The 23,110-nt window shown below is 40.2% G+C and overlaps 1 protein-coding gene across 39 annotated transcripts in view; it reads right to left on the bottom strand.

The window, feature by feature from the left end:
• The window catches only part of LOC120721802 (receptor-type tyrosine-protein phosphatase delta-like), a 404,829-nt gene that overhangs the window by 213,788 nt on the left and 167,931 nt on the right, over positions 1 to 23,110 (bottom strand). For all 39 annotated transcript variants that reach the window (XM_040012365.1, XM_040012377.1, XM_040012374.1 and 36 more), the window contains one exon: positions 19,922 to 19,965. The gene's annotated coding sequence lies outside the window, so the exon portion shown is untranslated. The remainder of the gene's footprint in view (positions 1 to 19,921; positions 19,966 to 23,110) is intronic.

Genomic DNA, 23,110 nt, shown 5'->3' with positions numbered 1-23,110 from the left:
CGGCCCATTCATCACACTCGCAGCACTGGTCTGCGCAACCAGTTGTGCCAGATTGAGATCAGGCCAGGAAAAAGTTTGGTTTATGTAGTAAATGTCAGATGAATAATGTCAGAAATTTTAGGTTATGGGGTTATAGGGGAAAAATACATAATATTTAGACTTTGTTTAAATTCTATATAACAATAGTACCAGAGCAGAAATTACAGTCTGAATTAAAACCCTCCCCCAGAAGATTAGTTGGAGGTTAAAGCGGAGTAGAGAGTTGCAGCCGAAAACTGCACTGCTGTCAGGATATGAGCTACCAAAACCGACAAGTATCAGGTTATAGTGCATCAGACAGTGGCTTCATGGTGTGGTAGTTAACACAGCTGCTTACAAGGGAAAGCTTCCTAGTTCAATTTCGCCCCTCAGGGGTTACAAGCTAATGTATTCTTAATGTCGATCCAGAGCCCAGATAAATGACGTCAGGAAGGGCATCTGGTGTAACAAACATGAGGATCCATCCATTGTGGCCTCCCCTTGGGAAATAAGGAGGTAGCTCAAAGTATCTGTGAGGTTACACAACATCAGACCGGACAACGCCGGTCAGTTTAGACAGCTTTGAAAGGGGTTGTCATTTAGCAAAAATGAAACAGCTCATGCAAGCACAACTTAACCTACTTCCTTCTTTGGACAGAAAAAAAGAAGAAAATATTGCCTGATATTCAAAAGGTTTTTCCCCCCTCGTCTAGTCTACATGTGGAAAGGTCCAGCTTTGCTTACAGATAGCCGGTATTTTGATATGATCAGCGTCATACAAGATCAACATGCTAGTTCATTTCATGGATACAGTAAGACAGGGATATTCAGCCTACATCTTTTATATTGATAAGGAGAAGATATGCTTCACAGACATCTTGCTAGCCCACAGCTGAAATTCACAAACCTCAAGTTTACACGTGTCAGTTTGACGACATAATTAGCTTGTTTAGCTAATCACATTTTTGCAGCAATATGCTAGCAACCAAAGCAATCACAAGGAGGTTTTTGCAAACTGGTTTGAGAGAATACATTTTTCCCTAAAGGGTCACTAGGGAAAAATAGGAGGCACTGAATGGTCTCTGAGGTTTTAGCAATCATTTTCCCCAGAGACTGCTATCAGCTTCCAGCAACCTCTTGCAACAGGTTGGAGAGTAGTGATGTGCGGATCGATACTGAAATATCGATTCCTCCGATACCAGTCATTTATGTTCTAGAATCGATAATCATATAAAAATATCGATATTTTAGTAATTTAGGGTAAATTTATAGGTTATCATTAAAAGGAACAGAGTGGAAAGAAACTATATCATTTGGATTGTCTACATTGAAAGGAACTACTTAGTCTTCCGCCTGCCATAGTCATGTGCGAAGTACGTCTGTATAAATGTGTCCAGCCCCTTGGTGTGTACACTCACAACAATGGCTGAGCGTAAATGGAGTCATGTGCAGACATATTTTACTTCCACAAACGGTTGAGACGTAGTTTGCAATACATGTGGCAAGAAAGTGAGGTGTTGTGGCAACACTACTAACCTCATCAAGCACTTCAGAGTAAATCATATCACAGAATATGACCAGCTTATGTTGAGGCGAACTGAAGAGGAAGAGTGGACAGGGACAGGTGCTGCTAGGGCGAGACAGACCTCTCTCATAGAGTCCTTTAGTGCTGCAGGCAGGCAACATGTTCAAATAGCGCACAACTTCAGTTTTCTTATTTCTATATGATAACTCTGCATTATTAAACGATAAGAACAAGTAATCCGATGTCCTGTAATCATTATGACGCTATAATTTGAGATATAATAACTGAAATACGTTTTTGTACAAAGTATCGGTATCGGATCAGTGTCGTCGATACCACCCTGAATTTTACTTGGTATCGGATCGGAAAGGAAATCAGTGGTATCGCACATCACTATTGGAGAGTGCTAATTTTTCTCTCACGACTCGTGGTTGCCAGATAGTCATGGGCTAACCTCTAAGCATGTACAACTGGGGGATTAATCGCTTAAACCTACACTGTCAGCATGCTTATCACTATGTCATGTGGTTTACATGTGAGCAAAATCTCAATTAAAGATTTTCTGACTTTCACAATGTCTGTCATACTGTGTTTTTCCTTTCATTTGCTCTGCTTTCCTTTCTACAATGTTGTTTTAATTACCAAACTCCATCGAATCAGTGAATTCATAGTCTAATTTACTGGTACAAACTACATGTTCATATTTGTGTAACACGTAGTAGCTCTCAATAATCCAAATAATTGTGCATAGTAGCAGCTGGTGAAAGTAACGCATAGAGTTTGCATCCCACGGGTAGAACAGTGGGTTGTAAAAGTTAAGGCATTACCACCTGTGAGCAACGTACGCCTTGGCACACTGCTGCCAGAAAAAGTCATATCCAAAAGTCTTGCAAACAAACTCTCTGTAAAGTTCCAGCTACAATATAATGTTTATAATATCACTGGCTTCCTCCCATGCTCCGTTTGCCTCGTGAAAACTCTAACACAGACAGGGTAGGGAGATTTAAATAGCAGTGTGAGGATATTGGAACTATATGACATTTCTCTTTCCTAGGAAATCCAAATCTGTGATATTACCATTTCAGGGCTGAATGGATTTAAAGCACGATAGACTGATATATCTCGGGACAGGGTGAAATAGATGAATCTCAAGTTATTTACCCTTTTTAATTGGAAATGTCTGTCACAGGGCAGCAAGCTGAGTCCTATTCCAAACCATTACCTGTCTGCCTTGATTATTTCAAGGTATTTTAAAGAGAGTGAAGTGCTGAGTGTCAAACGTAGCTATTGAATTTATTCCTGTTGGATTTTCTAGGCTTAAAAACACAAGTGCTGAAGAGTAGAAAAGCTCGCAAAAGGTCAAGTTGTTAATCACATCACTACGTTTACTATTCACTGATTCACAGATGACGACTGACAAGATTTTGCTGACAGGAAATCCAAATAGTCTAATTTACTCTGAAGCTTAACTCTTTAGTTTTGACAACCCCTTGGAGTTTTTATTATTAATCCGTCACCAGTTGAGCATCAAACTTTTTTGTCCAACAATCTAGCAAGAAGTGCTATCCCTTAACAGGGGTGCGGGTTTGTTTTTTAATCGACTTAAACGAGCTGTGGTTTCCTTTGAGCAAGCCCGTGGGGCTTTGCTCATAATTGCTCCCCAGGGTCCTGTCAACAGTTTCTACCTGCTCTTGAGCTCTCATTCCAGGGCTGTCATCCTGGCTGTCTGGGCCCGTGAGTGACACTGTGGAATCACAGGATGAGCTCTGTCGAAGAATATCTCTGGCTCCAAAGGAGAACACCACTGGGACACTGCCAGCCCAGCTCATGATGTCACACTGTGACAGCGGCAACTTCTAAGGCTCAAAGCTGTTGGATGTAGACTGCCCAGGGACTGTGAGGGTTATCACAGGGCTGCCTTTGTGTACGTGCACAGAGTACGAGCAGGAAGTTCTCAGTAAAATGAGACTCAAATCCACACAAATGGAAACTGTCAAACATTGTTGTTCTCAAGAACTGTTTTGCTCTAAGTTAAGATGTGTGCTCGGACGACAGTTTGACTGCCTCTGCAAAGGAACGGATGTGCAGCAAGCAGTTCAATGATCTCATCTCTTATTCATAAAATACTACAACTCTTGACAGTACCAACATCTCAGTATATGCTACTAAAAAATATACAAATTACAGCAAGAGCTGCAACAACAGTCACTCTAGTGTGCAGGAAAAAAATACTGTAGCTGACAAAAAATCCTGATTTAAGCGCTAGCAGTAACATGTTTTCTTTTTCTTGTCTTTTTTTTTTTTTTTTTTTTTACCTCTCAGGCAGCTGAAAATGTGTTTTGACTCTGACAGAACTAAAAGCAACACTTTTGTTTGAGTCATCTCTCCATGCAAACATGGATTGCGATTGGGCTTTGGCTGCATGTCCACAGTCTCCAACAGCAGCATATAAAGGCTCATTTGCACCATCTGCAGTAGAGGTGACAGGGGCAGCTCCACTGCCAAGGGGCTATTAAAAAAACAGCAGAAGTACAGCTGCCACAGTCTACCTGCTCCTCTGTTTTGCTCTCTATGGATTTTTTTTCTTGGTTCAATTGCTCTTTGGGTAGCTTTTGAAGGGCAATGGTGAAGACAGAGACACTGTCACAGCAGGGATCAGCACTTGTTCTGTAATGTAGTGAGATACACATGGCGACAGGAGGTTGTGGAAAAGGTCTGCTTCACACAAGTGTGTCTGCATTTGGCTCCGGTGTTGTAGGTATAGCTGATTGGGCAGTATGAACAGGAAAAATAGCGTTTAGCTAGCATTTTAGCTAGCATTGTGGTTAGCTAGCATTGTGGTTAGAAAAATTTCAGTAACTAAGGGACTGCTTGTCATGAAATTTTGTACAGGCATCCATTGGTCTCAAGAAGATAATTTCTGAGACTTTGGTTGTCTTTAGGATTTGTCAATAAAATGCCTAAATAGCTATCCCATGAATCACATTGAAATTTATAGTAGCTTTTAGCTAGCATTTTAGCTAGCATTGTGGTTAGAAAAACCTCAGTAACTAAGGGATGGCTTGTCATGAAATTTTAGACAGGCATCCACTAGTCTCAGGAGGATGATTTCTGAGACTTTTGTTGTCTTCAGGCTTTGTCAATAAAATGCCTTAATAGCTATCCCATGAATCGCATCGAAATTTACATCCACACTAACACTTTAACAACTTGATGATCCAGCTGGCACTAACTATATTAGTTTAATATTACATTTTTGACCAAATGGCTCCAAAGAAAAAAAATAGCACTTCAGTCATTACTAATATTAGCATTTTATAACAGTGACGCAAAGCGGTTATTTGCCTAAGTACTGTGTTGCATCACAATGCCGTTAGCATGACTCATATTCTTGTATTAGATTCTGTGTCAATGCTAAATTTCTGCCACATCTTTAGTTTGTTTAAACTCTGAACATCGGCGTCAAAGAAGAGACGAATATGTGCTTCAGCCTGCAGATGAACAGCTAGACAGCTGCAGGCAAATGTTAGTGTGACGTGCTTCTTTGTAAACTGCTGATGAAGTGAGGGGATTCCACTTTGACGGTAATTTAAGCACAGACATTTGAAGACAAGGCTATTCCACAAGGGTTGATTTTGTCCCTTCACATTTCTGTCAGGACCTCCCGCTTCCAGAAACTTCTTAACAAAGTTAGCGATCATCGGTGCAATCTGTCATGCTTTTGACGGTTTGATTGTTTCTGTGTTTTCACATGCAGAGGAGCGGAGAGGAAAAGAGAGCTTCATGTGTTGCTCAAGGTCCTTTTAGATACTCCCCATCCCACATCTCCCTGCACAATTAATTTTATCTTTGGGGTATTATCAAGAGGAAGCCTGGCAAAGCAGCATGACAGAAAAACGGTCCAGAACCCCAAGGCCCAGGGTGGGAATTAATCTGTTTGACAAGATCTCTCACAAACGATTTGCCTGGCTTTCCTTCAGTTGGATGTTGCCACTACCCTGCATATCTGAGGAGGTGAAGAAGAAGCCTGTTTTAAACGCAACGCAGACTGAAATGAGTTTAAAACAGGGAAGTGAGCGGTGGCAGGGTGCTGCTGATGTGTTGGCTCGACAGGTGTTACAGCAACCTTTATGGTATGCCTGTTAAGTGAGCATTAGCATTGTTCAGATCAACCATGCGTTCAAAATAACGAATTCCCATCGTGGCGGGCTGACATTGGCATTATTTTCGGAAACAAAAGCTGACTTTAGTCCTAAATCAAAACCCCCCAAAATCGGTTTGGCTTGTTTTACTCATGCTTTCAAAACTATTGACGTCGAGCAGACGTTTGATGCATTATCTGGGACGCAGAAAATTAATCAAAGTAATGATTGAATAATTATCTCAAGTGCAATTAATTAAACATGCCAATGAACTCATCTTGAACAGCTGTCCTTGCTGCACCACTTAATCACTTGTGAGAATTACCAAACACAAATGGAGGACGCAGAGTGCATGCAATAATCTCTGCAAAGTGCATTGTTTACAAACAGTAATTAATATCACACCGTGTATTAGCAGGCTAAGTGACTGCAGTGCACTTCTGTAATTGTACCAGTGAGACTTGGGTTTCTTCCCCACTCTTGCCTCAGACACCTCTTGTTAAGACAGGAGACAGATTACGAGACCGAGCAGAGACTTTCCAACTATTCCCTCTGATTTACAAGGTTTTTGATTCTGTATTTTGCGGGTGACTCGGTGCCATAAAAAAAAAAATGCAAATAACACGTCATTCCTCATTGCAAAATCCCTAATTTAACCCAAAATGGCCTGGACACCAGTAAAATGATAAATCACCCCCAGCCCAATTTGTATCCACACAGTGTAAAATTGATTTATTTTATGATTCAGCCTCAGAATGTGAAATACTTCCTGCTATATTTGTTGGCAAGAACTATCTAAAAGTGTAACTGAGCTTTTGGCGTCTTTAGTCTCTGGCTGTGGCCATGCCAAATATGGGAGTCTGCAGAACTGTATGATGAGGTAATCACATATAAGGCTTTCCTGGACCATGGAGCTTGACAGTCACAGCAGACTTCAGGAAATGGTCTGTGTGGTTCTGGCATATGCCATACGGTCCTGCGAAAAAGAAAGTCTGACTTCTGAAGCTTCGCCCAAACTGGGTCATGCAACAGAACAATGATCCCAAGCACAGCAGCAAATCCACAACAGAATGACTGAAAAAGAAAAGAGTCGAGGCATCGCAATGACCCAGTCAAAGTCCAGACCTCGGTCTGATTGAAATGCTGTCGTGGGACTTTAAGAACTCTGTGCATAAACAAATACTTGCAAACTTCAGTGAACTAAAGCACCACTATAAAGAAAAAGTCCCCAAAAGTCTTTTACAACCAAGTCATGCAGAAATGATTCTTCTCCAAAGATTCTACAAGCTATTGAATCATGAGATCTACTTAATTTTTCACAGCACTGCATTGAGCCCTTTGAGAACAGGAAGAACGGCACCGAGCAGTAAACAGTCTTTAAATTGAAGAAATTATTAGCACACCTGGACAGCCCATCGGGAACAGCAGGTACAATTTGTTGTGTCCTCAGGGTGGGTTTGGACTGTCACGGATACTCAGCATGCCCGGCATTATTATCAAAAGCAGGTGTAATTTAATATTCCCGTTCAAATCCGCACATCCGGCACAACTTTCACTCTTGCTGCTGCAGTGACACTGATGCAAAAGCATGTCCTTAAAAAGTAATCATCACATTTCCTGGCGACAAATACAGCGACCAGCCTTCCCTCGTTAAAGCACAGTCAAAAAATAGTGTAGCGCACTGTAACGCCTAACAAAAGTTTTTTATTTATTTTATTTATTTATTGTTTGCAGTGGAGTGCCTTTTGTATTTTAAATTATATGCTAAAGTTTGATACTTTCATACTTTCTAAAATCTTTTACGCTTGACTATACAGTGGTAATTTAAACATGTTACCATGCTAACTCTGTGCATCCTTGGTGTAGGCAAGTTTTTGGGCTTCGTGCATTAATCCATGTGTGATTATGTAGCCTTGGCCATTTGTATACATTTTGACAATGAAAATGTTCCTTCCTGATAAAAACACTGACCAGCGGTTTGTTCAAATCACTGGTTTTATGTGTTCAATCACAAGTTAAATGGATTAAGGCCGTGCTGTAGACTCGTGGCTCAGTCACGATGAACTCCTGCATCGTAACATAGACATCCATTACAATAATATCAGCAATTACATGCACTTATTATAGCTTACATAAAAAGATGCTTTTATCATTAGAATATAAAACCACAGCTGGGTTCTGAATATAAAAAAGGCTAATTAGCATATTCATTATGGTTTTAATATGTTTCACAGTACTGTACTTTCAGTGAGGACTGTAGCAGTGGAGTAAGATACTACAGTAATTAAAATAAGCTTCATGCAAACTGGGCGACTCACTGTTTCTTTTCTCTTCTGAACTTGACAAAATGCACATGGATAATGACAGCGCGGAAAATGAAATGTCTCAAAAGCAAGGTAAGGGGTTGATTAAATGCAGCAGTGGTGGTCTCTTAGAACCATGTGTGAGACAAAGGTAAACCGCTAATAATTAGAAAATGGCGCGTTTTTAATTGAGCACAGAATGTGCCCGTGAATAATCCGCTGAAGAACAGTGCCGCTACACCTAGCACGGGAAGGATTTGCTTTAAATTGTGTTAGCAATCTTTATTATTTGAACTTTTGGATAAGTTGATACAAATTACCAAAAAGAAATGACAAATCTATTATTATTAGTTATTAGTAAATTTGCACGTTCTGTCATAACTTTTCTCGACGGAGCATCAAAATGTGATTTATTATGCATTATGATATGTGAAAGCTACAGCAAGAAGACTGCACTAAGTATCAGTTTCTTTAAATAGACTGTGACCAGCTATGTCACTTACTGTGTGAAAAAACAATTGTGCCTACGGTAAAACTCTGTGGACTCGATTGGGACAATTTGCAACAAAACAATGAGATGTCCTTCTGTTGTTATAGCGAAGCAGCGTTCGTCTTTCATCTTGTTTTTTCCTCTTTGTTGCTCTTGCTGCTTATTTAGCTTTCTTTTTCCTCTCTGTGTGTATATCCATGTCTTCATATCACGCTGGAGAACACTCTTTAACAGCTTTAAGAATTACCCATTTTGACCGGGTTAAAAACTAAGCTTTAAAGTACAAAGTAATTTTGCTGCTTGTTGGAAGAAAAAAAACCCATCCAGTCACTTTGATCATTTTATTGTTTGTCCAAGCAGAGAGCTTTGTTGGAATCGATTTCCCTCCAGTATAATTGGTGTCATGCATGGTTTGGCTAAATAAGCCGTCACACCAAAAGATACTCGGACAAACTAAAAGGGCAATGTTGACATTTTGCTTAAGAACACACCGAGCTGTTACGCTGACCCCAAAAATAATCGCATCTACTTGAAAATACCTGTTATCTAATCAACGACAATCGGTGACTAATTCTGTTTGGGATCGTTAAAGTTCATCCGCTGCTCTGTATGTAATGTTGCATTGTTTTCCCTGCTCCAGCTTTTCCAGTCAGGCGTAGTTCATATGTCATTCAGATCAACAACGGGAATAATTTGCCGTTACCAAATTCCCTAATATATCTTGCTTGAGCTTATGTGTTTTTAGCAGACTTGCTTCTGTAATTGAAGTGCATTACCACAAAATAGGTCCACCTCATCATTCAGTCATGCTCAGTCAAAGTCTGTAAAACCCCAATTCGCTGTCAGCTATCCAGCTTAATGTATTTTTGTTAACAGAAAGTACAAGGTTAAAAGGTTAATATCTGCCACTGACTACAATTCTCTGTGCTATTGTAGCGGTGCATCCGGTCTCTCTCTCTCTCTTTCTTCTTTGCTCTTCCCCAATTGTGCTATTGTGTAAGTGCACACTCACACAGATGCTCACACGCGCGCGCGCGCGCACCATACGCACTCACGGCACTCTCTCTCCTCCCCTCGGTGTAAAGGTTGCAGCAGAGCCATCCATCCAAACCCACAGACCATGAAATTAGGTTAAGACGTAAGGCTGTGAATGACACAGGTGTGGATACAAATGAGAACATCCGAATGAAGAAGTACAGATCCAAGACGGCTGATACTGTAGTCGTTTTAGGCATTTAGAATTATATTTCACAGGTTTCTCCTTCATTTTTATTTAGCCCCACTTTTCCTCCTGTGTATTAGTGGTCAGGGCAGGACATTAGCATACATGCTGAGAAGCTGTGCATGAGGATATTAGGAGCGCTGTCATATTCCAAATCTCATTTCCTTTAAAAAACTTTAAAGTCGCTCATGCTTGTCTGCGCTCCTCTGCTCTCTTGTATAAATCAGAACGCTTCTTTTCTTTCTTTTCCCTTTTCTGAATGCAGTCAAATATTAAAAATTTCCCAGCCCCGCTTGTTATAATAGTTTACGTCCATGTACGACCAGGAATTAACAAGTGATAAGCACGCTTGCAATAATTGGTTCCTGCTAATGTACCAAATATAACAATAACCATATTAACTCTGGCTTTGAACTTTTCAGCTAAATTACAGAAAAAGACAATGTTTTTTTTTTTTTTACAGGAAATATTTAAATATTTAAGACAGAGGCAACTACAATTACTTTTGAGAATGTTAGGAAAAAACATTTAACTGCATGTTTAATTTCTAGCATATGCTAGCAATGGCTATCAGTCAGTGCATCGTCTGCTCTTGAAATAGCCTATATGAACACCATGTCAGGAACTCCTCTGCACTGATATGTTAGTCCAGTGTAAACCGCCATTGCATTTTTTATCTACTACATAAGCAAATTCACTGTAATATTTACTGTACCAAGTGCTGTAAAAAGTAAATGTCTTCCTTTTTATGACCCATTTTATAGAAGGAATCTTATATTTAAAGTATGGCTCAGTAAATAAGTAATTAATAATTTTATTCAATAGACACAAAGTATAGAGCACACGAAAGAGAGGAAGACATGCGGCGAAGGGCCACGGGCCGGCCGCTGTTAGCTGTATGGTAAGTGGGCGCCTGCTCAATGCACTGAGCTAAATCGGCACCACAATAACAAGGTGTAGTTTTAATTTGTAAACATGAAGTATGGCTGAAAAAAAGAAAATCCAAGAAATGATAAGAAACAGAAGCCAGCCAAAAAAACTAATACAGTTTTGTAAAATTTTGGAATTATGCTTGAAAATTGCTAACAAAACCAAAATGTGCCACTTTTAATGCATCGGTACCAAAACAATGACTGGAAGTTGATGAAAGGATTGAAATGATTTAATTTATTTATTAAAACAACTTTTTTCCCTCTTTTGCATTAGTGTAGCTTTTATACTCTTCAACAATTAAGGAGTGAGTTGTAATGGAAAATCATTTCCTCAAGTGCTTTTTGAAATGGAGGTTGATAGGAAAGTAAAGTAATTGACTGGTCTTCGATGGTCCCAAATTTAGCTATTAAGCATCATGCTAATGGATGTAGTACTGCATTAACACAGAAGCCAAGAACAATTACTTAAATACGATAAAGGCAAATAGATATCAGGAAGGCTTTGGCAGTTTCAAAGAGCGCTGATGGCAAATGTCCAATTTACACTTTGAGAAAAGCCGACCGTAACACAATTTGCTCTACGTATAGTGGAGACACTTTTTCAGAGTGCATACCTTTTATTTTTCTGCTCACGTAGTACAGAAAGGAGTAGAGAAACAATCAGAGCGCTCTTAAACCATCAGATTTAGCATCAAATCACTATAGAAAGTGTCACAGCTTTTGAAGGCAACAGCATCTGGAGCTGGTAATGCAGGAGCACTACAATGACTATTGCTTTTACTATAATAGGTATTGACCTGTGCATCAGCAAGAATCTGCTGATATCTGCAGTCTTTCAAACCCCACTGAATTCAAACATGAAAAGTTTCTACTGCAATCACGGCACGTCTACATTGACACAAAAGACGGCCGGGCACTTAAAAGAGAATAAAATACGTGCATCGGTGAATGCGATTATCAGCTGAATCGGATTTTGATTGATAGTCCCATCGGGGGCATGTGGGGTGCATGAAAGAGAGAGTCAAAAAAGAATTTGCCGACTAATGGTCCGTTCCGTTTTTTGAATTATGTTTAACCTGGGTATTCAAGATACCATGACAGTGATAATTAAAGACTGGAAGTGTGAGTGGAATTGGAATGCCAGTCAAGAAAAACAAAACCTATACATTCCAACAAAGCTGTGATTAATTTCATTGAAGGACTGAGAAATAATTGCCTTCCAGAGACTCGAACACATTTACATAAAGTGCAAATCGAACTCTGCATTGAGTTGTGTAATAGGAGAAAGACACTGTTCCCCAAAATGTTGCTGAAAACATGGTTTCCACCCATAGCAATAGCATTCGTGTAATAGATCCAGACAGCAGACAGTTTCTAGGGTTTTTCTTTTCACTTTTAGAATCCACAGTGACAGAGAGCATGTACATTACTAAAACAGTAATCGCTATTATCATGCTGGCACCCTTTTTTCTTACAGCTTCACATAATCACATTGTAATAGTGGGGTAGCATTGTGCATTTACCTACATTTAACTGTAAATATCCTGCATAAATATTATTATTTAATATACGATTAAGAATAATATTGCATTTTAATTACATGGTAACAAGTTTGTAATACAAAGTTCTAACATTGTTACTATTATCATCATTGTTGTTTTTAAAATAACAGCTTCTGATAACATTGTAACAGTGGTGTAACACTGTGGGAACAAAGAGGTAATAACCACACAATAACCGTTACTTACATACATATAAATAGTATATTGCATGGGAATTACATGGTAACTAAGCGGTAATATAATATATAGTGCTTATTATTATGAAAGCGGTTTATCTATCTCTTTTTAATGATGGGTTTGCAACCATCCGGTGACTTGCTCTATATACTTTCTTCCAGTGCCGGTGTGAGCAGCTCCTGGTGTTACTGTTTTTGGCACAGGCAAATGTGGACTTAGGAGGCCGTAAAGAGCTGTTGACTTGTGTAAATCAGTGAGGTTTGAGGGCATTCAAGGGGCTGCCAAATACAGTTTGCGAAATAAGAGCCCATGCTATGAGCAAGGATACAGTATATCTTTGCCTCTGTAATATAGTATATATAGTATGCCTTTTTTGGAATATGCAAACCCTTACCACAAATCTCAGTGAATGAATGGAAGCAATTTTAAAGAAGGTACTGACAATATGTACAATAGCAGCACTTACACAATATATATAATATATAATAAACTAAATAAAAAAAAACCTTGCATCCTTCTAGGCTGTGTTATTCCAGCATAACGATATAAACAAATACACAGTGCTCCTATAGTTCTATTCACAGCCTCAGAATGCACAGTTTATATGGAATGAATAAGAGTTAAGTGGAGAATCGGCTCATTTAAGGTGTCGTCCGCGCTTGCTTTTACACACACACAGACACACACATTAAGTTATACTGTATAAGCACTTGCGGGATGCCAAAGGGTCAAGTGGTTTTCACTGCACGCTAAGAAAAAGTCCTGATGCTTGCTAATATTTCCTGATGTGTTCTTTTATTTGAATACCGGGTGCTGCCTCAGCTAGCTCCTATTGTCAAAGCTCTCTATTTGAATGTCAACACTATTATTACAGCAGGTGATGCAACAGCAGGTGTCTCTCTGCCTGTCTGTCTGCTACGCCCTGCCTGTCTCTCTGTGTCTTTGTGTGTCTCTCTCACCCTCTCCTGCTTTACTTCCCTCAGTTTTGTTTAATAGCTATCATTATGTGTCTGCCAAATGGAATCCATTTGAAACCCGCTTTTTCTACCCTTTGCGAGCATCTCTATTTTTCTAGGCTTGACATTCTACCACTCTTTCACACTTAGACTGTAATGGGTGAAACGGAGAACGTTCTCTGTTGCTGTCTCGCCTCTCTTTCCCAATTGTTTACAGCTGAAGCCCTGACAGTGGAGCTTCTGACTAGCTTGGGGAGAATGGACACTTTGACATTTCACACCCTGAAATGTGGCAGCGCACGGTATTACTAGTAAATGCTGTTCATTATGGCCTTGACAGCTGATGACCAAGATTCAACCTTCCCACACCTGCCTCTGCCGAAACCGCACAAAAAAAGGACTTTCTAAATTCGAGATGTTTGGCGCGATCAGAGCTGAGAGGCTGTGTTCTTTTCCTCTGCTCTTCTGTCTCCTTGTCCTTACGTTCAACCATGTAATCAAGTGCACTTTATTGCTGTCATGTCTGCATAGGCCTGACTATATTTTCAACTGAGGCTTCATTGATGTTGAGAGACTCGAGACAGCGAGAGGGGAGGAAAAAGCACCGGGGCTATGGAGATGGGATGATAAATTACCTTATAGAACAAGGAGGAGAGCTAAATAAAAAGTTTATAAGAATTTGAATTGTCGCCGTAGAGTTTTGTAATAAAGGAAAAGTAGCAATGAGGGTTAAATCAATTTGTGTGTCACACTGAGATATATATCCTTCAATATGAGGTTAGCTAAATTTCTCGTCTACATTTCCTGACAAGCAGCGGAGGCGGCAGGATTGGTGGCGCACCTATGAATCGGCAAGCCTCCGTAGGAATTTATTGGGACATATAAGTGTGTGAAATTAAATTGTAAAACTGTACTTCATCTCTACACATCGGCGTATGTTTTCTAACAAACGATTAAAGCTCAATTATGACACCGCTGTAAAAGCTTTATTCTTATGTGATACGCAGAAGGAAATTTAGTTCAAGTGCTCGTGTATTTCCTGGTTCAAACTAGACCCTTAATGAATTGCTTTTTCATTAAGGTATTGCTTTTTTTTTTTTTTTTTCTCAATTTGTTCAGTATGTCATTGTAAGTCAGCACAGATTTGGCAAGCACACTTTAATGAATCTGGTGTGGTCTGATTGCTTAGAGACTACCACTCCTTCATGAAGTACAATAGGGAATAAGGTGATTTCATTTATAATAGCCTAATCTGTACTTAGGCTGAGGTTTATAGTTGTTTGCTGTTCTCTATAGACCAGTGGTCCCCAACCCTCGGACCACGGACCGGTACTGGGCCGTGAGTCGTTCGGTACCGGGACGCGAGAGATGAAGTTTTCAGGGTTTTTATCGTTAACTCGGTTTTCCTGGGTCTTTTCCCATGTTGTAGTTGTGTGTCTTATTTTGAAAGAAATATTTATGCGTTACCATAGCGACCAGAGAGCATTAAGGGGCAGAGAGGAGGATGTTACTCTCGATGTTGTTGGCACATTTCAGGAGGACGCTGCTAATAAAGTTACACAATCACACAGTGAATTTGCGTTTATTATTATATTTACAAAATACCACCGTTTTTGTCTTGGTCGTATCTTTTTATTTTGTTGTATTTATCCGCTACACCTTAAAGGCCGGTCCGTGTAAATATTATCTGACATTAAACCGGTTGGGGACCGCTGCTATAGACTATAACAATGACACCAAGACAAAATTAGACCAAACTGGGAAATTATACTCAGTATGGTAGCAAAATACAGTATCCTCAGCATAATGGGAAAAGAGGAATAAACGTGCAAGACTGCCCCCATGGTAAACAGACTGAAGCAGACTGCTTGGTAACATTTAGTCCATCAAAGACAAATTCCAAGTTCTTCCTCTAATAGAGCAGGGGTGGCCAACTCCAGGCCTCGAGGACCGGTGTCCTGCAGGTTTTAGATCTCAGCCTGGGTCAACACACCTGAATCAAATGATAAGTTTATTAGCAGGCCTCTGGAGAACTACAAGACATGTTGAGGAGGTAATTTAGCCATTTAAATTAGCTGTGTTGGATGAAGGACACATCTAAAACCTGCAAGACATCAGCTCTTGAGTAGGGATTCTTTAATCTACTGATCTTTGGCATGAAGGGCAGAAGGTTTATTAGGCTCTACATTTGAATCATGATTCAGCCATCTGAATTGAAAATGGTAGTAATTTGCCTCAAAACAGTATTGCTCAATAGCCACTACTCCAAAAACGTAACTCTTTGAAACAGCGTGGCAAACACAGACTGCTCAGTTTTCCATGTGTTCATACTGTAACAACGATACATTCATCTGCCCTTGACTTCCACGCGGACGTTCAAGATTTTCCTGTGAAGAAGGGACATGTTTGTGCTTTGACACAGTTTTATTTTGACACAGAGTTTATGAACTCTGATGAAGCCTGAGCAAAATATTACAACTACTATACAACTACTGCCCATTTATTAAATACACAACTCTTGAACGAGTCAAACACGTAATTCAGCCATGTTGCTCAAACCACAGAAATCCAATGTGTTTGTCCAGATGTGCAGCGAGCAAAAGATTTATGAAGCTCTTGACATGTTTATTTAATAAAGAGCAAAACAATCAGAGTATTAACGATGCTTTTTATGATTCGTTTGGACATTTGGACAATAGATCCGGCCGAACGCTGGCCTCTTCGCAGCCGCTGACTGATTATTTAAATATTAGCCTTACACAAAGGCGATGACAGAATCATCTGTAGCAAACATGATGATTGTAAACGTTGTGTTTGCACAGTGTGGACAGAATTTGTGTAAACTTTTTATTGCTTTTACTTCCATTACATATATATTTAAAAAAGCCATTTTTTGCTGTGGGTTATCCATGTAATAAAGAGATTAATGGTGCATTATTACAGATATTTTGCAATATAAAATGACTATGAATGACTTTTTCTTCATTATATAAACAGTTAGAGTTTGTTGTTATTTCATTTTTGGCTGGGCTTACACCAGCCCTCCTCAAATCCTGATTTATTACATGTGGAAGGACAGATTACCCGTGAGGAGCAAGAAGGCGTACTAGACAGTGCAGATGCAGGGTGCTGGAGAAAAAAAATCACTGGCTATTGAGTGCGATCACGAGCTGGAGAATAAATCTACATTAGGCACATTTTATCTCGCAGTTTTGAACCTATGTTTAAAACTTGCTATGCTATAAACGTCTGACATATGAGCCTCTCACTGAAGAGGTATGGAATTCATTTCGGCACAACTAAGCATTTTAATATGATTGGTGCTAATATCATTCATATTGGAAAAATTTCCAGTTGAGCAGCTGAAAATTCTCATATCCGGCGGGACGGGGACCGGCACTTTTTCTTTTAAAGAGGAACAGCAATATTGCATGTCTTTTTGAGTATATGCAAAGCATTTCCCATTTTCCTCCAATAGCACTCGCTCAGAGCAGCCATGGCAAATATCATTAAATGCCCTGCTAACACCCTGCCTCCCCCCCCCTACACACTTTCGTGCATGTGCAACCTCATATGCAAAACCACCTCTGCCGTCTCTCTACCCATACTCATTTTTTCCCCTCCTTTTTTCTTCCTGGCTATCACTCAGTGGCAGTGCACAAGGGAAAGAGAGTGCATTGATCTGCCAAAGTGAGCAGCCATTTCACAGGGTGAGTCTGTGCAGCATTCCTGTCCCTGAATGGGAATTGCTCATTTCACCTGGCCGCCTTGCCAATAGAAGACTAGTGGGAAGCCCTGCTGGAGACGGACAGAGAGAGGGAGGGAGCGCAGGAGTCAGGGCCCTGGTCAGGGCTTGGCAGGCGGCAGATAAGAGCTCCTCATGTTGCTCCTGCATGCACTTACCACTACTGCTAGGGCTCAGCCTGCCTCTCTCTGTCTCTCTCTCTCTGTCTTCCACACACTGACATGCACATACACATAGCTTTTCTCCACACATGTGAGGCACTAATAATAACTTTGGCGTTCTGGTGAGTCAGCCTTCTTTCCTCAGGCAAGGATAAAACTAAAACATGGTGCTTTTATTGAGTCTAAAATCACTAACTGTGGAATTCCCAGAACAGGGCTTTAACTCAGCCTGTAGTCCATTCATTGCCAAGATGCCATGTGTCTTCAAGATCTAATATTGTGACCAAAGCAGGTGCTGATGAACCGATAAACAAGGCAATAAACTATTTAGGATATTCACATGGCCAACATACAGTGCAAGAAATATAGTTTTGGAAATTAAAGTTGCACAGACGAGAACTCTCATGATCAAACCTGATATACTGATATACTACAATGTGCTAAAAATGTGTAAAATCTGGGCTTTTCCTTGGTATGGTTAGAGTGGGAAGTAGATCGGTGGTGAAAGGATTTTGCACAGCATGTAGCGTAGGTTCAAAGTTAAGTTTGGGCGATAGATTAGGTTTTTGGTATCTATTTTTATTTACAACTTAAAAACTGTTGCTGCTTGGACTTCATCCATCCATCCATTCGCTTCTGCTTATCCTTTTCAGGGTCGTGGTTGGGGTGGAGCCTATCCCAGCTATCCCAGGGCGAGAGGAATCGTACACCCTGGACAGGTCGGCAGTCTGTCGCAGGACTAACACGTAAACACAGACAAATATTCGCACTCACATTCACACCTATGGGCAATTTAGAGTTTCCAGTTAATCTAACCCCATTAACTGCATGTCTTTGGACTGTGGGAGAGAACCCACGCAAACATGGGAAGAACATGCAAAAAGAACATGGCCTGATGGCGGAATCTTCTCGCTGTAAGGCAACAGTGCTGCTCACCGTGCTGCCACCAGCACTCAGGTTTGAAAGTTGCAAACGCAGTGATGTGGAAACCTGTCACTGGATGGTTGATGTAATATTGTAGAAGCAAGCGAAAGTATGTAAGACTTCAGTCTTCCTCTGACGACTTTCTTAGCTAACAAGTTATCCCGAAGTAGTAGATATATTAGCTACATATTTGCCATTTCATCCCCAACTTTGTGGCGTGTTTCAAGTTGGTCACACTGATTATTGAAGAGCATTTATTAGCACCCATCCTCAGTAATTCATTCATTTATTTCCAGGCTGGTCTTTCAACTTAGTGGTGCAATTAACTCCCACTGCAGAGTTATTATCATTCTGAATTTTCAAATCAGCTTTTACTTCAATTTAATTTTGACTTTTTGTTTTACATTCAATTTAGGTTCAGGTAATTTTCAGAGGATTTTCATATTTCAGTTTAGTTTTTACTGACTTTAGTGTTATTCTTTTAAATTAATATTTTAATTACTATCTTTTATTATTGTTTGGAGTGCACGTGTCAGAGGCAAAGTTTAGGAAAATCAGTAAAGGTACTAGATTATGAACACATAACGTTTTGAAAGCTTAAATTAACATGTTCATCAACTTTTCACATTTAGTTTTTAGTTTAGTTTAACTTTACTATAATGACTTGCTGGATTTGCCCAGTAGGGGGGCATTGTGGAGCACACAACCTCCAGCTCTTGGCCTAATGCTAGCTGCTTGGAACGTCTGAGAATATTCCCCAAGCCCATCAGAATATACTGTATGTGCAGACCAATCTTTTGTTTACCTTTGCTTTCCTTTAAGAAATAAAAATAACGGCAAGTGCTAACATATTGTGTTGCAAGTTACAAAAGAATTTTTTCCATTATGTAAAAAAAAGTTTTTGTTTAGTAAATGGAGTAAATCCAGCCCTAATAAATCAGCCACAATTTGTCATGTGATATTTTTGCTTGCATAAAAATAACTTCTTGCCTTTTTTTAAAATTTTATCCTGTTTTTGCAGATATTCATATCAACTAAATCTGTTTATGCCAAATATATCTCGCTCAGAAGCAAAGCTGTAAGCTTCTCAGTATCTGACTCACCTCTCCAACATCAACCCCCTCCACCCCACGCCCCCAGCGCTCCGCCTCCCCATCCTTCATATGTCCACCTTCCATCCAGCCACTTCATTCCCCCACTTCATCCTTCACATGTTCTCAGATTTATTTCTCTCTATCTCTCTCCCCTGGTCAGCCCACTTCCCTCCCCCCATCTAGCCTATCTCTCGGCTTCTCTCCTTGCTCAGTGACAGTCTCATCACACTCTATCAATCAGGCTCTGAGGCCCGGGTGCAGTGCAGCACGGCATCGCGCAGTCCCGGTCTGGTCCCATCAGTGCCAGTCAGTCTCCCTCACACTCTCAGTCACTTTAAAAAGGTTTAGGTTGCCAGATATAGTCTGTTTCCTCCGCCCCGATCCAGGTCAGGAGATGGAGCTGAGTCGAGATTCAGCTTAGCGCTTCATTTGATGTCACTTGACATATTCTTGGGCCTGTCTCTGTACTCAAAACATGCAATTTACTCTTTTTTTTTTAAACAAAGATGGTTATTTGGAAACATTATCAGCTCACATACACAAATTTCAAAGTAGAACAAAGTAACCCCGACTTAACGTACTGTTTGAAATTTAAACAAATATATATTTAAAAGAACAGTTAACATCCTCTTGTCTAAAAAGCATCAAGATATTCTGCTCAGTTTCTTACCTGCCGCAGGCCTCATCCTGTGGTTGACGTCTCAGGAAAGAGAACTACATGCACGAGAAAAACAGAAATAGAAAAAGTATAAGAAAAGCATTTCTCTACACAACGCAATTAGCTCTTACTAAAAATGAATCAACCATGAATTTTTGTATACAGAGCTTTTCAACATTGTTATGTTGCTCATTTAATTAGTTCATGTATTCGGCGCCATTATGTACAAAATGTATAGTTAAGAAACAGAAAAGTGCTTTTGAACCAAATTTCAGTTGAAGGAAGAGAAAATTGCGCGTGCGGTAGAGAATGACTTAACCGCAGTTATCGATTGACTTTGTGAATTATGAAAACAAGTGTAATTACATTTTCCTTTAAGTAGCACAACAAATTAGGCTTGTTAGTTATTCTGAAAGCAAAAAAAAAAAGAAAAAAGAAAAAAAAAAGTCTTTTTAAGTCTATTTAATGTGCGGGGAAGATTTTCTCAGGCTATTTTCCTGCTAAATGCATTAGCAGATGCTGCTGTGCCCATACAAGCCTGTGGACTAATATTCTTGTAAATGATTTGCTACTTATTTAACTAACATGGAGAAATGTGCTTTGGGTGGTTACAATAAAAATGAGCTGGTTCTGGGACATTTCTTTTTTTTTTTTTTTTGGATGAGTTTTAATTTGACTCATTATCTTTTGAAACATTATTGTAGAACTTTATAGCGGTCAAATGGGATGATTAGCAAAGATAATTGTGAATGTCACGAACAAAGTAGTGTCTCTTCCCGACACTTATCACGCTGACTCAGAGGCAATTTTCCGTGTGAAAACCTCTTCTTTATTTGCAGAAGCTAAAGGAAACAAGCTAACCTGACATTTAGTTGCATTATAAAAAAAAGGTTTTCGGTTTTACGGTTCTTACATGTAAATTAACGTAATTACCCAGGTGAGGATATGGCTGGCCTCTACAAACTGACCTCATCACCGGTGTGTTTTGCCGGGTTCCTTGTTATCAGCTTTCTCTCTATACACGCCGGTCATGCTAATGAATCCACAAATTAAATTGTAGAACAGAGGAATATTAAGGCGCCTGGCGTTTTGATGCCGGGGAGGAATACTCAATTAGGCCGGATTTGGCCTCCGTAATTATTACATTATAGCTAAGATAGCGTTCAATGGCAACAAATGCTCGGACGCACTCTGTTCTATGACGACGGCAATGGGCAAGCTAAGATGAAAATGCCGGCGCCGAAGAGTGAAAGGCTGCAGGGGAAAGAAAAAAAAAGAAAAAGGCAAGTGAGAAAGTGACAAGAAAGCTATCGCACGGGAGCCCCCGTCTGCAGCAGCCATATTTCATTACACAGCACTGAAGCTTAGGAGGCAATCAAGCATATTTAGCCATCCTCGTATTGCCGCACCACCCACCCCCCCCAAAGCAATTATTACTCCCCAGTTTTTTACTGTGCTTTGCCATGGGGAAAATGAGCCGCAGTACTTATCAGCTCAATGCATACACAAGTGAGTGAGGCGGAGGACATGTAGGTATGCATATACTGTATATGTAAGTGTTTGTGCAAAAAAAACCCCAAACAAACGCAAAAAATGGGCATGGGCAATGGTGGTGCTCAGAGTAGGTATTTGGGAGTGGAGTGCCGGCCACTCCAGAGCAATAGGTTACCTTCTTTCAATCCCATTAGCTCAGTAACATCAGCACATTTAGGTGCAGCGGGTGGAGCGAGAGGGGGGATACAGAGATAACCATAAACATGTCACCAAAAACGCATTGTTATTTGCATTCATATTGGAAAGAGCCAAATTGATGTGGGGTCAAACAAGGAAGGTGAGGGTTTATGACCTGTGCATAGCTCTGCTGTCAGCAGCTCTGATCTATCGGACCGGCCAGCCTTGTCAGTGCTTTACGCCTGATTATATTATCATGGCTGACGATCAATGGGGATGAATGATCGTTGGTCTGCGGAGAGGAGCAGAATGAACAAAGCAGAACGCAAAGAGTAGATTCTTTAGTAATACAGTGAATGGAAATGAATCCGCCTGGCTGAAGTCATCTAGTTAAGTGATGCATCGCATGCCAGTGCAACACAAAACACTTTCAAAATACTCTGGCTGTGTGTTGCTCTTGTATTCAGTAAGTGATTTTTTTTTCTTTCAGATTTTTTAGTAAAATGGCACAACTATGAAATTTAGGGGGGGAAAAAAAGGAAAACCTTCACCATCCTGTGTGCCGGGTTTTGAGCAGCTAATATGCAGTCATTTGGGTGGTGCAGCCGCCAACTGCAGCATTAGTCCCCATCTGGGGACTTGTGTTTTGGTGAAAGTGCTTCTGCATTTGCGAGACTCTTCAGTTCTGGGCATCCTCCCCAAGTCCATAACTCAACGTCCCTCTATCACTCCCATGCGACTGGCTGTCATAATCATCGGCATTATGCTACCTCAATGGGCCTGATTTACAAGTCTGGACATCGCACCAGCTCTGCGCCAACGGGTAAACATGAGGCTGTTTGCTAGCGCCAAGCCTATTTTCTCCATACAACATTTAATGAGCATCAGAGACTGATATTCAACAGAGAAAAGTAGCTTGGATTTATATCTATACTAGATTGCAAACAAAGTCCTTAAAGAGGTTTTAGCTTTTTGTTTTGGAAAATGTGGGATTATCTTTGCTGCTGCGTAGGTATGAAATCATTTTGGACTGCACTTAGTGGGTGTTTTCATTAGAGATCATTTGACACTTGTTGGATTTATAGGGAAAATCAAACACTCATAAACGATGGTAGACTGTGTAGTATTAGATATGTATAATATATGGACATATTAGATGTTTGCTTTGGTACATTCAGAGTAATTTGATCTTTATTTGTTTATCATATTCAAATGATAAAGCTTGTGGGCCCAAAATAGTCAGTCTCTTTACTGATTGGTCAAAACAACTCAACCCCAACTTGCACCTTGCATCAGTTAGGTTGATAGGTTGGGCCAAGGTCTCACCGTGGTTTCACCTGAAACCTCTGGTGGTAATGACCTGCACCTTTTTTCACAACTTGGCTCCTGCGACGATGCGATGATTAATAGTGGGTCAGCGACCACCTCCAAAGGAGCCAACTCCCAGTAGGGTTTAAATACCTGGGACTCTCCACCTTTTGGTTTTAGAACTGGAGAAGCCTCTTCCTGTTAAATTCAAAATTGAATTCA

Source organism: Simochromis diagramma, unplaced genomic scaffold (genome assembly GCF_900408965.1).
Source record: "Simochromis diagramma unplaced genomic scaffold, fSimDia1.1 OVJJ01000604.1, whole genome shotgun sequence".
NCBI lineage: Eukaryota > Metazoa > Chordata > Actinopteri > Cichliformes > Cichlidae > Simochromis > Simochromis diagramma.
The sequence above is the reverse complement of the archived record's forward strand: the minus strand, read 5'-3'. Positions and strand labels throughout refer to the sequence as shown.